Source organism: Plecotus auritus (genome assembly GCF_963455305.1).
Source record: "Plecotus auritus genome assembly, chromosome: 9".
Classification (NCBI taxonomy): domain Eukaryota; kingdom Metazoa; phylum Chordata; class Mammalia; order Chiroptera; family Vespertilionidae; genus Plecotus; species Plecotus auritus.
This window is the reverse complement of record NC_137783.1, coordinates 32,018,568-32,035,114: the sequence shown is the minus strand read 5'-3', so window position 1 is coordinate 32,035,114 and position 16,547 is coordinate 32,018,568.

Genomic DNA, 16,547 nt, shown 5'->3' with positions numbered 1-16,547 from the left:
ATCCTGCCAACAAACTGAGAGCTATTTCAGGGACTGAATCATGTCACATTCACCTTGCATATATAATGGAATCAGAAAATATTTCGCAAAATAAATGACCTAATGAGAAAGTCAATGCAAATTTAGGATAGTGTTTTGACAGAAACTTTTGTATTCTTCATATAACATTTCTAGTCACTTGCAAAGAGTGTTTATAATTCAACTATATAATTTGTAGGTGAAATATAATCATATAAACTTCTTCATTTAAGATATGATTTAGTGGCTATTATTTCATCTATTTATTTTTAAATATATTTCACTTAGAAAAGAGACTATTTCTAAAACATCTGAACAAGAAACATGCTCCCACCACTTATAAACATTTTATATTTTTAATAAAAATTGTGTGAGTGGAGTTATTCAATGTGCAATGGAAGTGAAAGTCTGTCCTCCAATATTAAATGCCAATCCAGTGGCACAAGATAAAGTGCTAAGCACTCAGCAAATGATGTGAAGTTGAGAGAAACCAGCCTTTTTTGTATGCTTTCCCTGTGGCCCACTTCTACAGGATTTCATGTTTTCTCTCACAATCCATTTAAGAGGATTGGAGAGGGTTTAGCATAGGAAGAAGAACCTGAGACTTCTATTTTCCCCTTGGAGGAAAAAAATTGCATGAACTAAAACTAGGATAGTCAGCAAACCCCATAGTTAGTCAAGATCAAACCAATTTAAAGGATCTGAGGAAAGAAGTGTCCTATTTCTCAAAAGATTTTCTATGCCTGAAGATTTTTATATCTATGGCTAAATAATTCCAAGCCCCATTTGGGTTATCTGTTATTCATGTTAGATTTGAGCATTGGTGGTGTAAGCTAGAGCTTCCAGTAACTCAGCACTCATATTGTAATCAAATTAATTTTCTTCTAATGTCTGATGGAATTGTAGGAATTTCAATAAGGGTAATAGAATATGAAATGAAATATAAAAACATGCCAGCTGAGCACATAAGTGAGGTTTACTTGGGTAAAATAAGAAAATATACCCCACCCCCCCAATGGAAGAGAAGACAAAGAAAGGAGTTGGTGGAATGCCAACAACCAGTTTTGATTAATCTGGTTATAGACACTGAGATATGATGGTAAATAAGCTGAATATTAAATGCAACGTTCAGAGTTTCTCAAATAATGGTCAGAAAACTATCTCTACCTGAAAAAATTGATTCATACATAACCTCAGAATCTGTGAGATATCTTACTGACACTAATGCAGATAGGATGCAGAATTTGTCCTTAAGTGAAAGAGCCAACCAACATTTACAATAATATAGATGCAGTTTGGTTTTTGAATTATGACTGTTTTCCTTTATTTTATTACATTTGTACCCGATTCTAATAATCACACAAAATGAATTAAACACATTCTAATGAAAGTGCAGATTCTATTGATTAAAGAGACCCAGCATACAGAGATTTAAGGTTATATAGAGAATAAATATGTTTAAATCGCATTGGCATCACTAGTGTAATTTAATTCAAATTTTTACAAAAAATGCAAATACTTTAAATAGCTCCAATTCCCATTACCAACTTCATTAGATGAAATTCCATTCTGGAGAACAAATATCTTCAAGTTTGCATCCCAGCAAGAATAACTCTAAATATGTTCAAGAGACAAATCCCTTTCACAAGAGGTAAATAGCAGGCTTCATGCTGGTGAATGATTATCTTAATTTGTTATGATGCCCAACTGTTAAATTAAGAAAATGATGAGATTATAGCTCACTTTTGAAGAGTATAGGGAAAAGCATCACAGTTATTGCTAAAATACACCATCCATTGTAGTTAGAAAGTACACTGATGCCAGATTTTTGTTGATAAAACAAGCTGGCAGTTTATTATATGTGGGTGAACATTTTTCACTTCAGGAACTTCTTAACCCTTCTGGCATGGGAAAGCTGAAGAAAAATAGAACTAGCCCTAGCTGGTTTGGCTCAATGGATAGAGCATCGGCCTGTGGACTGAGGGTCCCATGGTGGATTCAGGTCAAGGGCACATGCCCAAGTTGCAGGCTCAATCCCCAGTAGGGGGCGTGCAGGAGGCAGCTGATCAATGATTCTCTTTCATCATTGATCCTTCTATCTCTCTCCCTCCCTCTCTGAAATCAATAAAAATAAAAAATATATTAAAAAATTAAAAAGTAGAACTAGAATGTACTATTCTAAATTAAATTAAAATTGTATTCTTCAAATGTAGTTTTATTTAACATAAATGATTCAGTTAATATACATATACCTACATATAGATGTGTATCATGTATGTTTATATCTGCATGCATATACAACATGTAACATGCCTTACTCTGTATTTTTTCCTGTTTCCCTCTTCTTGCAGAATTTAAGCAGTTTTATTGGCCTTATTTTCACTATCTGCCATTTCATTTCCTCGGTCAAAGATTTACACTAACTTCATCTTGTTATTATTCTTCCATTCAGCCATTATCAAGTATATTGTTGAATAATATATGCTAGGCACTGGGAAGTGGGTATACGGCAATGGATAAGATAGTATATTTTCTAACAAATCTTAGATTCTATAGAGAATATGGCAATACAAAATGATAGCCAACGTGTCCAGAAAACCAATTATTCTCTGGCAATGTAGTAACTGATAGTTAATTAGTAAAATGTAAGTGACACAAACTCTACATTTTAATGGAAGCCCTGGGAATATTTTTAATGCTTCTCTGAAATGTCATTGGACAGCAATGAAGACACAGTCCATGTGAATAGTTACCACATTCACTTGCAGCCTGTGATCTTCTCTTGGTGATTAATTTTGCATCTTCATATTCACTCAGCTTAGAGCCAGGCATTTAGGTGGGGGCTAAAGAACTTATGGTTGTTGAATTGAATCAAAACAGAATGTTACTCAAAAGACAGTATTTTCTAGTGGGGAGGTAGACATAGTTATGTGCCCCAGAGAGAATAAATAAGAGCATTAGTGCTGGTGGAAAATAATGAAAGTGGTAAATAACTGGGAGAGGAACTTCAGAAGTCTCATAAAAAGCAAAGATTTTCATCTGAGTCCAAAATAAAACATTCGGTAGAAAATGGGTGTGTGAAGGAAGATAGGCTCTATAGATGTAATCTATTAATGTGCATAAGACAAAAATGAATATTACATTTAAAAATAAATTAAATGTAATACTAATTAATAATTTGGCAAGCATGGTAATAGAAACTTAGAATGTATCCTGAGTTGATGTTTCACACTGATGGTACAAAATCTGATGTGCTTTTCCGATGGTGAAACACAAAAGGGAAATTGTCACTAAAGTTCAAATTATTATAGTTATAAAATAAAATTTAAAAACCATTTTAACAGCAGTAAGGTATGGATAAGGTACCTCAATGTTCAAGTTACTATTAAGTATTCAACAGCTACTTATTGAGCATTTACTGTATATCAAGCACCATGTTAAGGGGCAAATATCCATGAATAGAGATCAATACAAAAACATTTTATAATAAAAGAAACTACCTACATGGGCATAAATTCACTGTAATGTGTTTAAATTCTGCTCTTTTCTGATTCTTTTTTGAAAGATATATTTATTATTGATTTTAGTGACAGAGAAAGGGAAAAGGAGAGAGAGAGAGACAGAAACATAGATGGGAGAGAAAGATAGATTGGCTGCTTCCTGCATGCCCCCTGCTGGGGATCGAGCACAAAACCCAGTAATGTTCCCTGACTGGGAATCAAAGCCATGACTTCTAGGTGCATGGGAGGACGCTCAACCAACTGAGCCATACCAGTCAGGCTGTTCTTTTTGTCATTAAAATATATTTCATCTTTTCCTAATAGCACATCTTCCCCCCCACCCCCACCCCCTTTGGAAAACCATTTACTTCATATTCAAGTGGTTTAAGTGGTTATTTATTGGCTTAAGTTTGGCCAATTTATCTGGGGAATTGGAATCTTTAATCAATCTCTCTCTCTTTCTCTCCCCTCTCCCCCTTATCTTTTCCTTCCTATCTTTCTCTTTGCCAATGGCAATTGTGAAAAAAAGAATTGGTGAGAATTCTGTGTTCAGTCTCAATATTTTCTTAAAATTATTCATACCTGTAGTTAGCAACTCAGATGGGTAGAAAAATTATTCATGTTAAATTGTCAAGTGACACACTTTTGCTTTTCTTTTCTTTATAGTTACTATTTTTCATTTACTGCATTTTTGTTCTCAGAATGAAATTTTTTATGAAATTGAAAGTTGGCTCATAGTTAAAAACTGTATATCTGATAATTTTTAGTTGGCAAATGATACTTTCGCTGATAACCCCATAAAGAAATAAGCCTGAGAGCATTTCCTAAAGCTTACAACCAATAAATGCTTATATGCACCTGATTTAGTGGTACCTTTATTATTTTAAAAATGTAGGTGGTTGTGTACAGTTAGAAAATTATAGCCATCAAGACCTAATTGTCTCCATCTCCATTGCCACATAGTTGAGAGGTTTTTAGGAAAATTGTGAGTATAGTAACCAACCACCCAATCAACCAACCAAAAGATAAAATTATTTTTCCAATATATAAAACTTTAGGTAATGTATTAGGGTGTTCTGGAGAGCCCATCCTAATGTACCTAAATGCATTCATGATAAATAGGAAGTTGCATCATAATTGGAACTGAAAGAGAGGGAAGATTTTTATTGTTTCCACGTGTACCTGAAAACAAGTTGCTAGGGACAGCCTGAATTCCCTTAATTCACGAGGCTCCTTAAATTGGCTTTGACCTCACAAAAAGAGGTGAGGACAGAAAATGATGGAGCTGATTTTGTTAGGGGCAAAAATAGAATGTTGGGGACTAGCTATGGTTATTGGAAATATTAATCATGCTCTATTAACTATGATTGCCTCGTGTTGCTTAAAGAAAGGACATTCTAACCTAGCTAGGCGTTGTATGCCTCCGGGATCTAGGAATCAATCTTGGACCTGGGAGTCAACCTTGGGATGTGGTTCATTCTCATTCAAGAACTGCCTATTATCATGGACAGATTAACCACCTTGTTGCCTAAACCAGTGGTTGGCAAACTGCGGCTCGCGAGCCACATGCGGCTCATTTGCCGCTCTGTTGACTAATGAGTTTGACGACCACTGGGATAGGGGCTTAATCACAAGGAACAACAGCCTGTAATTATTGGAAAGGAGAGTCTAGGTCAGTAGTTGGCAAACTCATTAGTCAACAGAGCGGCAAGCCACGGCTCATGAGCCGCATGTGGCTCTCGAGCCGCAGTTTGCGGACCACTGGCCTAAACAATTGAGTCCCACCCCAGCTTGAATTGCCTACTTCCCCATGCCTGTAATCCCTACTTCTCCATGTTATTTTTGTCCTACCCTATATAAGCAGCTGGTTTATGGGGGGGCGGGGGGGGGCATTCACAGCAGATTTTTGTGGATGACCTGCTGCATATATGATTCAACCCTGTCTCTGCTTAATTGACTCAAGCAGTGACAGGCAAATCGACCCATTGTCCGGTTTCAATTTCTTGAAAGATTTCATTGAATCAGAGAACAAGAAGCAGTGATTTAAGGACAGGAGAACAAAGCAGAACACAAACTTGGGACAGAGCCATCTCACCAAGAACACAAACTTGGGATAGAGCCATCTCACCAAGAACACAAACTTGGGATAGAGCCATCTCACCATAGTTCTGACCTCTTGATGGGCATTGGGAGTATCAGCAAGCAACAGCACTGGCGGGAATACTGTTCATGCCTGAGAGGCCATCAACCAGGTAGGTTACGGTGAGACTGACTTGAGCAGTGCTGCCTCGGGGACTTTACTAGAAGGAAGTAAGCCAGAAGAGAAAAACAAAACCAGAAATAAGGAAGATACTGTATGATAATGAAGGACAGCACACGTGAGGTGTGCCTGAGGAACTGTGCTCAGTAACTGGAGCTTCAGAGGGAGAGCATCATGCTGAAGGGCTACAAGTTCCTGGCACCCCATTTGAATGTACAGGCCAATGAGGCTGAATAGATTCCGGAAATAAAATATTTGCCTGATGGCTGTTTATGGCTCCAAAGCAGTTCAACATGTGAAAGCAGATGCTGTTACGACATTTAGCAACAACAGAATATAAATTCCTTTGCAGATGCTGGAGTTATCAAATCCTAGTTGCTGACTAATGAGGTTTCAGTAACAAAGCATGGTTGCTTTTATCACATGGTGGCCATAAATTGTGAACTGGAGAATCCTGATAGTGATATGGAATTTTTGGACTGGAACCCAGATTCTTTGTCCACAGGTATCAAAAAATGAATCCACGGACAGAAAGTGGTATAGCAAAGGTGGAGATTTATTGAAGGACAAGTACAGACTTTTACATGGGGAGGGGAAAGAGTCCCACAGAACTGACTCCCAAGTAGGGAGGGGGAAAAGGGTCCCACTGAGTTCCTTTTCCCTATGGCTTATAAAGGCTGCAGATCCTGGTGCCTTGGTATCCCCTCTGATTGGCCACTATTCCCTTAGATTGGTTACTATAATAACTCCTGGGCTCAAAGGTGTGAGTTTCTCTCCTTCCTTCCCCCCCCCCCACCCCGCCCTTCCTTGTTTTTCTATTCTCTTTGGGCTTTCTTCTTCTCCCTCTGAATGAAGGGCATCCTTCTCTTTATTCTGTAAATATAGACCTTTTGCTGTTCCCAGCTTCCTCATTCTATGGAAATGTATCTGTTGCAGCTTTCCAGCTCTGTGCTTCCTCCATGGTCCCCTTAATTTCCAAAATTTCTAAAATTTCCTAAACCTGTCCTATCTTGCCCCTAAAATTCCTATTTCAATAGAAAATCCAGCACTGAATGATAATAATTATTCTTACTAAAATATATATATTTCTTACATGTTAAATAGAAATTGAGTCAGAATTTAAACAATATATTTATCTTAAGGAAAAAAAAATATATGTAGTCATACCAATTAGTGAAAGGGTGGAAGGAAACCACACATACCTCTTTATATATTTAGTTTTGTTTTACTAATTGGTATGATATAGCAAGTCCATTTCCGAAAATATATGCTAGAAAAGCCTCTAGTATCTTTGCCAAGATGTTTATTACAGCACTAATTTTATTGTCTCTCTTTTGAAAGAGAGACAGAAGAGGAAAGGAAAGAAATAGAAAGAAAAAGAAAGAAAACATATGGTTTCAATATTCACAAGTGGTGATACCGAATTTCTAGACTGGAACCCAAATTCTTTGTCCACTGGAATCGAAGAATGAATCCACGGACAGAAAGTGGTATGGCAAAGATGGAGATTTATTGAAGAACAAGTACAGACTCCCACATGGGGAGAGGGAAGGAGTCCCACAGAACTGACTCCCAGGTAGGGACGGGGAAGAGTCCCACTGGGTTCCCTTTCCCTATGACTTATGAAGGCTGCAGATCCTGGTGCCTTGATATCCCCTCTGATTAGTCATTATCCCTTTAGACTGGTTACTATAGTAACTCCTGGGTTCAAAGGTTGAACCTCACATGGGACCCTTGAGGTTCTTCCCCCTCCTTTCTTCTTGTTTTCCTATTCCCTCTGGGCTTTCTTCTTCTTCTGAATGAAGGGCTTCCTTCTCTTTATTTTGTAAATATAGACCTTTCTTGGCTACTTCCAGTTCCCTTGTCTTATGTAAATATACCTGTTGCTGCCTCCTTGTCTTACGGAAATGTAACTGCACCTGGCTTCCTTGTCTTATGGAAATGTACCTTCTCCCAGTCTGTGGCCCTGTGTTTTTTCCCATGGACCCCAATTTTAAAAAAATCCCTAAGCCTGCCTATATCCCCCTAAAATTCCTGCTTCAGTGGGGAAAGAAAAATTGACTTCCTCTTGATATAACCATACTATGAATTATTACAGAGATAGCAAAAAAGATGTGAAATATATAACTACTAACTTTTAGGGTATCTGTAATTTGATTCCAAAGAAAATCACAGAAACATATTAATACCCTTTTATAAATGATAATAAAGGAAAACCATCTCTTTTCTATATAGGCATTTTGAGCTCAGAGAAAGATGTAGAATATATAGCTCAAGCTAACATTTATTACACTGGCAAATGACAGAAAGAAATAGACTTGCTACACCAAATTTAAAACTTAATTGCTATTTCTTATTTCCTTAATGCATTGTTTGTCTCTTTTAAGATTCATTGTTAATTATGTGTGTTTTGTTAATAAGGATTCGTAATATTAAACAATGCAAGAAGACTCAGGTGGCATTAAGTAGAAAAGACATTTATAAAGAATATTGGGTAGTTCACTGGATTATTGAGAGAGCTGAGGACCCACATTTGAAAAAGAGTATTTATCTACATCATGGTGTGGAATTGTTGCTGGTAATTGAAGTTTAGCTGCCATAGAGTAAGAGAACCAGCTGTTTTGTTTATTTTCCAAATTTTAATTACTGAGACTTTTAAATGGGTACTGCTTGTTAGGGTGGATCCCATTTTGCTCTATTTCCTCACAATGTACTTGCACTCTGTACAAATGTATTGTTTAAATAAAAGTGTAAATTATTTACACTCCAAATAGACTGAAATTTAATTGACATTTTACTGGGGAAAATTAATACCTTTGTATTCTTAAGTTTTCCACTTCCTTAATTTGGCACATCTCCGTTTACTGAGATTGTTTTTCACACAATTATAGCATTTAAAAACTTACTTCATAATTATACTTGTTTAATTGGTTCAGTCTTTGTATTTGAAAGAATAAAACATTTTTTCTTTGTCAAGCCCCGAGTAAAGAGCAGACAGAGCAAATAGTGCTCTGACAATGGGAACGAGACCCTTAAAGCTGTCCCAGGAAACAGCCCCAGACAGAGCAAATAGTGCTCTGACAGATAAGATATGAGATTACCAGATGGGACTGTTGACTGAAAACTTAAGCCCTGTCATTAAACATGTTATTAACGAGCCCTGTTGGAATTTCCTGGCGGCTTTGTCCTCTCTTCCTCCCTCACATGTGTGACCCCTCCCAATGTGTGATTTTTGCCTTTATAAGCCTGTAAAATTTTCTGCTCGGGGCTCGTCTTTGCTGCTCTAGTGTGAGTTACGAGTCGAGCCCCAGCGCGCTGGAATAAATCCTCTTGCTGTTTGCATCAAGTGACGCCTCCTGCGGTTGATTGGGGTCGCCTTCGATCCGTGGGACAGAGTGAGGGTCTCCCTCCGGGGGTCTTTCATATTTTAAAGTTTTTGTTGCTGTTTTTACTTGTAAAACCCTTTCATTACATTTTCTGATTGTGCATTTTGCAATGTTGAAATTTCCTAATAGTTCTGACAGGTTTTTGGTCTTTTAGGGTAATATATATATATATATATATATATATATATATATATATATATATAGTAATATCATCCTAAAATAACTATACCATTATATCCCCCTTTCCAAATGGTAAATCTTTTTTTTTTCTTCTGTTTTCTTATTGTTTTGACCATTTCTTAAGTAATATATTGAACACTAGCATAGATAATGGGAATCTTTGTTCTGTTCTTTCTCTTAAACTATTTCTAAATATGCTCTCCATTGACAACGTTACTGTAGTCTTTTTAAATTAGTCTTTGCATATTATGCAATTATCTTAAATTTTTATTTTTCTAAAAGTTTTATAGAAAGAAAATATAAAATTTTAGATAATATCTTTCTTAATTTGTTACACTGACTCCAAAGTAAGTATGAAAATGTAGGCAGTGGTTTTCTTAATTTAATTCACTTATATTGTTTTACTTCTTTAGTTAAATAAATTAGTACATTATACTAATAAATGCTCTACTGTAAAACCATTCTTATATTCTTGGGAGAAACACCCCTTGGTCATTACATGTGCATACATATCTATAATATGTATATAAATATATATATATATGTTTAAAGTACACACTTAGAGTTGGTTAACCATGGTTTTCTTTAGAAGTTTTGTCTATATTTAGAAATAAAAATAACATGTGAATGTGTTTATCTTTCAGATACCGGACACAAGGGGTCCAAGGCCTGTCACTATTTGAGCCAAATTAAGCAGAGACAGGGTTGAATCATGTATGAGCATTTATTCCAATACTGCCGGCAGTAAGGAGAGAGCAGTCAGTCACCCTGGAAATTATGCTCTGACCCCCTTCATTAGTTGGTTGATTATATACATGTAAGGGAGAAGATAACTACATGCAGCTGCAAGCTGCAAGTGTAACAGGGAAAGGAGAGAGGAGGGTAGCAGTCTGGCCTTCAGGAGCTCAAAGTCCAAACACAAGGTGGCTACTCTTCTATGATGTTACAAACAGCTCTGCCCCATTCCTGAGACCACAGAATGATCAGCCTTCCTAAGGCAAACTCCTGGAGGGGGCCTGAGTCGGGCACAGCAACCAAATCAAAGCATGTCCTATGCTTGGTCTGTTCTCAAAATGTATTTCTTTTCTGAGTAATGGACCCATCGAGGCATCTTATCTTTTTATAGCCTTGTTTCATCCTTCGTTTCTCAGGGTATGTAAGAAAACTTCTGATCTATAGTTAGTGAGGTGAATAATTATTAAACAACTGTGTCTCTATTCTTATTATTCGCCCTTCCCTCCTATCATTTCTATCTTTATCTACTTTGTTATCAAAGCTATACTAACCTCAAGAAATACATAATGGTCATTTAAATATTATCAGATTTTTGCAGATATTTTTTTCTCAGTGATTTTAAGGTTATGACTTTACATATGCCCACATGCTTTGCAAGTTAAGCCAAGAATGTTAAGTTAAACTCAATAGGAAAGCTTGGTTCTTTATTTAATAGATAAAATGTAATTTTAACTTAGGGCAGGGAATAGGAAGGTCTTCGATAAATGCAACATAGATTGTGGCAAAGAGAAGCATCTGTCCTCCAAAATGTCATAGAAATTTTAGGCTACTTGTTCCAATGTTGTATATTTGAAATTTGCAAACTAGACCTATTGCAATAAATTCATTTCAGTATAAAGAATTCTTAAAAGGCACTTCATGTTGTTTAGCAGTGTCTGTTCCACTCCAGGCAAAAATTTAACTTCGCCCTCATCTTGCAAAGTTTCATCCATTGCAGTGTCTATATGGGTAGATATAAGTATCACCATGAACTTCTGTAATACAGCCTTTTTATTAGCCAACTGCAAAGACAGAAAGGTGGAAGTGAAAGGAATGAACCTGTAAGTTAATCACTGAGCATCAGGTGAGAGGAGTTCGATGGATTGTTTGCTGATATAAAAACAATTGGGTAATTGAAAAGAAGCTTTGGGGGCTGCATTTCTAGAAATAGAAGCTAAGAATATAGTGTCCTTGCTTCTGATTATAGTAACTCTCCTTCCTCTTCCCCATATTGACATCTTGGAACTATTTTGTTCTAATTATTTTATCCACTAGTAACAAAGTAGGATGGAGATAATCATGAAAGCATCTGTACTGCTGGGGTCTGGAAAGGCAAAAATTATCAAACAACAAGCCTCAGTTTAAACTGAGGTTTGTAACCATTTGAATACAATGGGTCTCTCTCTCTCTCTCTCTCTCTCTCTCTCTCTCTCTCTCTCCTCTACTCCCATAGAACTACTTAATCTAATATTCAGAGAGTTTTTTGATTCAGGTACACTGCTGAGATCAATGTTAGACAATGTTAAAGAAAGATAAAAAATGGACAGCTGAAGGTTTTCAGCATTAGTGATTTTTATTGAACAAAAAAGAGAATCTCAAAGGTAATGATTCTCAAACTTTTATAATGGATCCAAACTATGTATGATAATTTTCTGGTATACTAAAATAACCTCACAGGACTCCATGGGTTTAGAAAATGTCAAAGTAATGAGAATTTAAATAAGATGGCCTACTTATTTGCAATTAAATTACACAACAGTTATAATTGTAAGACTATAAGCTCAAGAATGCTATCAAGAAGCTTTATGAATTATAGAAGATTAAAGAGGATAAAACACTACATAGGAGCGGAAACTGATTATTTCTTATCTTACTCTATTTGCTAGACACAGACAGCATATGCCCGTTACAGTATTTAATGATTAATGCTGAGCTGTCACAATCCCAGCTTCTACCTTTTCACAAAGCTGTTTATCTCATTATAAATCTAAACTCTAGTTCTACTGTGGGACTTAGGGTAAAGGAATCAGTCTTGTGTGTGTTAATTGAAGCTTATGGTGAGAGATTTAGCCTGTAGAGTAAGTGATGTTGCAAGAAAAATATCTATTAGGAAAAGAGACTTTTTAGCTTTACAGCATACATTAGCACATCTTGGATGTTAACATGATTTAAGAGCAATGATATTTTAGTTTTTATTTTTTTTTTACATTAAGATATGTGATTGAAGATTCAAGGACTTATTTTTCCCTTCATGGAAAATCTAAATATGCCACAGGAAAAAGAATATGGACTTTATATTCACAGGGCCCTGGTTTTCTTATTCCATTTGTCTCTTTTGCGTTTATTATTTTTACTCAGAATTTAAGAAATATTTGTTGAGCATACCCTGTGTGCCAGGACTCAATGAGGCATTTGTCCTAACGCATGGTTGCTAAAAACTAACCCTCTATGAAGAGTTTATAAACTTCTCTGAGCTTCAGTCTCTTCCTTCTCTCTTTTTTTTGTTTTGTTAGTCCTCACCCCAGGATATTTTTCCATTGATATTTAGAGAGAATGGAAAGGGGGGAGAGACGGAGAGAGTGAAACATTAATGTGAGAGAGACACATTGATTAGTTGTCTCTAGCAAGCGCCCGAACATGGCCGGTGATCAAGCCCACAACAGAGGTACATGCCCTTGACTGGAATTGAACCCAGGACCCTTCAGTCTGTGGGCCAACGCTCTATCCCAGTGGTCGGCAAACTCATTAGTCAACAGAGCCAAATATCAACAGTACAACGATTGAAATTTCTTTTGAGAGCCAAATTTTTTAAACTTAAACTTCTTCTAACGCCACTTCTTCAAAATAGACTCGCCCAGGCCGTGGTATTTTGTGGAAGAGCCACACTCAAGGGGCCAAAAGCCGCATGTGGCTCACGAGCCGCAGTTTGCCAACCAATGCTCTATCCACTGAGCAAAACAGGCAAGGGCACATTCCTTTTTTAAAAAAAAAAAAAATAAAGAAAAGCCGAAACTGGTTTGGCTCAGTGGATAGAGCGTGGGCCTGCGGACTGGAGGGTCCCAGGTTAGATTCCGGTCAAGGGCACGTACCTTGGTTGCGGGCACATCCCCAGTAGGGGGTGTGCAGGAGGCAGCTGATCGATGTTTCTCTCTCATCGATGTTTCTAACTCTCTATCCCTCTCTCTTCCTCTCTGTAAAAAATCAATATATATATTGATTTTTTCTTTATATATATATAAAGAAAAAAAAGAAAAACCTGTGATAATATCCTAATCCATTCAGGCTGCTATAACAGAATACCATAAATTAGGTGTCTTATAAACAACCCCTCTGGAGACAAAGTCCAAGTTCAAGGCACCAGCAGATTCCTTGTCTGGTGAGAGCCTACTTCCTGGTTCATAGACTGCTTTCTTTTCCCTGTATCCTCACTTGGCAGAAATGATGAGGGGTCTTGTTGGTTTGCTTTTATAAGAGTAATAATCCCATTCATGCGGGCTACACACTCATGACTGAACCATCTCCCAAATGCCACCCCATTAGGTACTAGAATTTCTTTCAATATATGAATTTTGGGAACACAAATATTTTTTCCACAGCAGATAATATTATCAGCTTTATTCTATTTTGTAAAGAGAAACATGGTGGCCACTAAATAGGTAATAGCTATTACTCTTTTACAACTTTACCTTTAAAACATTTCATTGTACTACCTCCACAGTGCATGCTTCCAGTAATTTTATTAATGTACTAGTGACCCAGTGCACCAAATTCATGCACATTAAAAGGGGATTAATTAGAGGAAATAATTTAATATTGCTATTTGCCCTTTTTCTATAATAGAAGTGTCAGAGATGAAAGAAAATTAGTAAAATGTATATGAAAACCTTCCTCCTATCAGAGTCTGGGGCTCACCATGGGAACCAGAGTCAAGTCCCTGCCTACCCACATGCACCTCGAAATCACGTGAGACCCAGAACCGGCTGCCCCCCCCCCCCTCATTGGGCTAGATCCAGACCTGGCCAGTCCCACCCTTGTCAAGGGTGGCGTAGCCTCAGGTCCCCTGGCCCCGAGGCCAGGATGGGGGGCGTGGCCTGAGGTCCCCCAGCCCAGACTGGGGTTGGGGGGCGTGCCTTGAGGTCCTCCGTCAAGTCCCGCCAGATGGGGGACACGGCCTGAGATCCCCTGTCAAGCCCCGCTGGGTGGGGGACATGGCCTGAGGTCCCCTGTCAAGCCCCACAGGGGCAGGGGAGGGCATAGCCCAGCCTTGGGCAAACTACGGCCCGCGGGCCGGATCCGGCTGTTCTATCCGGTTCTCTCACTCTCGCCTCCACTCCTTTACTTTGAATTTATATTAGTTCACACAAACACTCCATCCATGCTTTTGTTCCGGCCCTCCGGTCCAGTTTAAGAACCCATTGTGGCCCTCGAGTCAAAAAGTTTGCCCACCCCTGGCGTAGCCTCAGATCCCTGCTGATTGCTTGTTAAGGCTCCTTAAGGGAACTTGGCCTCAGCTGTGGGTGCAGCCATCTTTGTGATGGAGTGATGGTCAATTAGCATATTCCCTCTTTATTAGATAGGATTCCACTCTTTATAGGCAAGGTTCTTGAAAGTAGTTTTGGCTCCCAGTGTCTAATTGTTCATTTTCTACTTACTTTTTAAACCACAAACTCTCACTTCACTAAAAAAACAAAAACAAAACTATTTTTTTGCAATACCCTTTTTGTAAAATCTAGTTATTGTTTCCTAGTCTTAATAGCTCTCTGTGGTAAATGACATCCATTTACCCACTCAGTCCTTAAACAAATATTTATCTAGTGGATGCTTGTTGTCATTATTAAGCCAAGCCCTAGAAATACTCTGGTGATTGCTTGGATGTTGCACTGTTGTGCATGGACTTGAGTTGCAGCAACTCATCATGGCCTGCTTCCTAGAACTCTTCTTTCTTTGGACCTTGGGAACTTCTACTTCCTCTGAATTCAATGTCTACTTTTTTGTTTTTTTTTAAACCAAACTTAAAAAAAAAAATAAAACATGCAACCAGAGAAGTTAAGAGAGATCATTAGCATATAGCTAGATGAAGTTCCAAAGTGAATACCCTAATGTAGCCACACCCAGAAAAAAAAAGAGTATTACAATGATCTCAGAATTTATTCTTGTTCTGCTTCCCATTATTACCCCTTTTCCCCCAAAGGTAACTACAATTATGACTTCTAACATTTATATTAATTTTGCCTCTTTTACTTTTATATCAATGGGGCCATAGAGTATTTAATCCCTTGTATTTATAGGCAAAGGGGAAAGAAGAATAATACTATAAATGTTTCCTCAGTTACCTGAGATGAAAAATATTTTCATCATTTTTTTCTGTCTTCTTGCCTTCACGCCCCTCTCTATTATGAATTGGTTGTATGGATAATCAAATTATCTTTATTGGAATTCTATGAGGACTTTGTCTTTTAATGTTACTTGACCTTTTGTATATAATGTTTTCTTTTCTGTCATGCAAAAAGAGGACTAAAACCTTGGGATTATAAAAACTTGTTTAAAACATTGATTTCAGTGAAAGGAAGGCGGGAGAGAGAAACATAAATGATGAGAGAGAATCAATGATTGGCTGCCTCTTGCATGCCCCCCTCCTGGAGATCAAGCCCACAACCCAACCCGGGCATGTGCTCTACCTGGATTCGAGCCGTGACCTTCTATTTCATGGGTTGATGCTTAACCACTGAACAACATCAGCCAGGCCAAAACATTTTTTTTTTTTTTTGGCCTTTTTTAAACAGAGAGGTTGAGGATCGGCTCAATTTTTCCCTCTTTTTTTATTTTTAGGTAGAAGAGAATTGTTCTCAATAAATAATATTGTTTCTTACTTGTCTCATATTAATCTCATTTAGATAAACCTAAGTATGTACATTTTAATAAAAAAGAAATACAGATATCTTTATTAACAATCTATAATGAATAATATCCTTGTGTATTTGAGTAAACAGCAGAGGCAGGTATATTGACTTTAGTATTCTTGAGTAATTAAGAACTTGATTTATAACCTCAAAGTTAGAGATTTCTAATTAATAGGATATACAGTATACTTTTAAAAATTTGCAATCTATCAAAAGGTTTATATATTGCCCAGGAGTATTGAACTTCAAACAGTAAAATTTAAATTTTCCCCCCAAGAGAGACTTTTAAAAAAATTCAAATAGATAAAAGTGGAGGATTCTCTGAGGTTGAGAGTTGAGTATCCTACAGCTCAGCTGGTTTTCATGACATCATTTTATTCTGGCCACTGACTTCTATCCATACCCCCACAATTTGTAAATAACTCTTTTTGGATAACCAAGATAGTAGTGGCAATTTGGAAAGGAATCTGCACATTTTCATCACTTTCTCTGAAATATGTCTGCATTGTGTGATCTAGACACATTCACC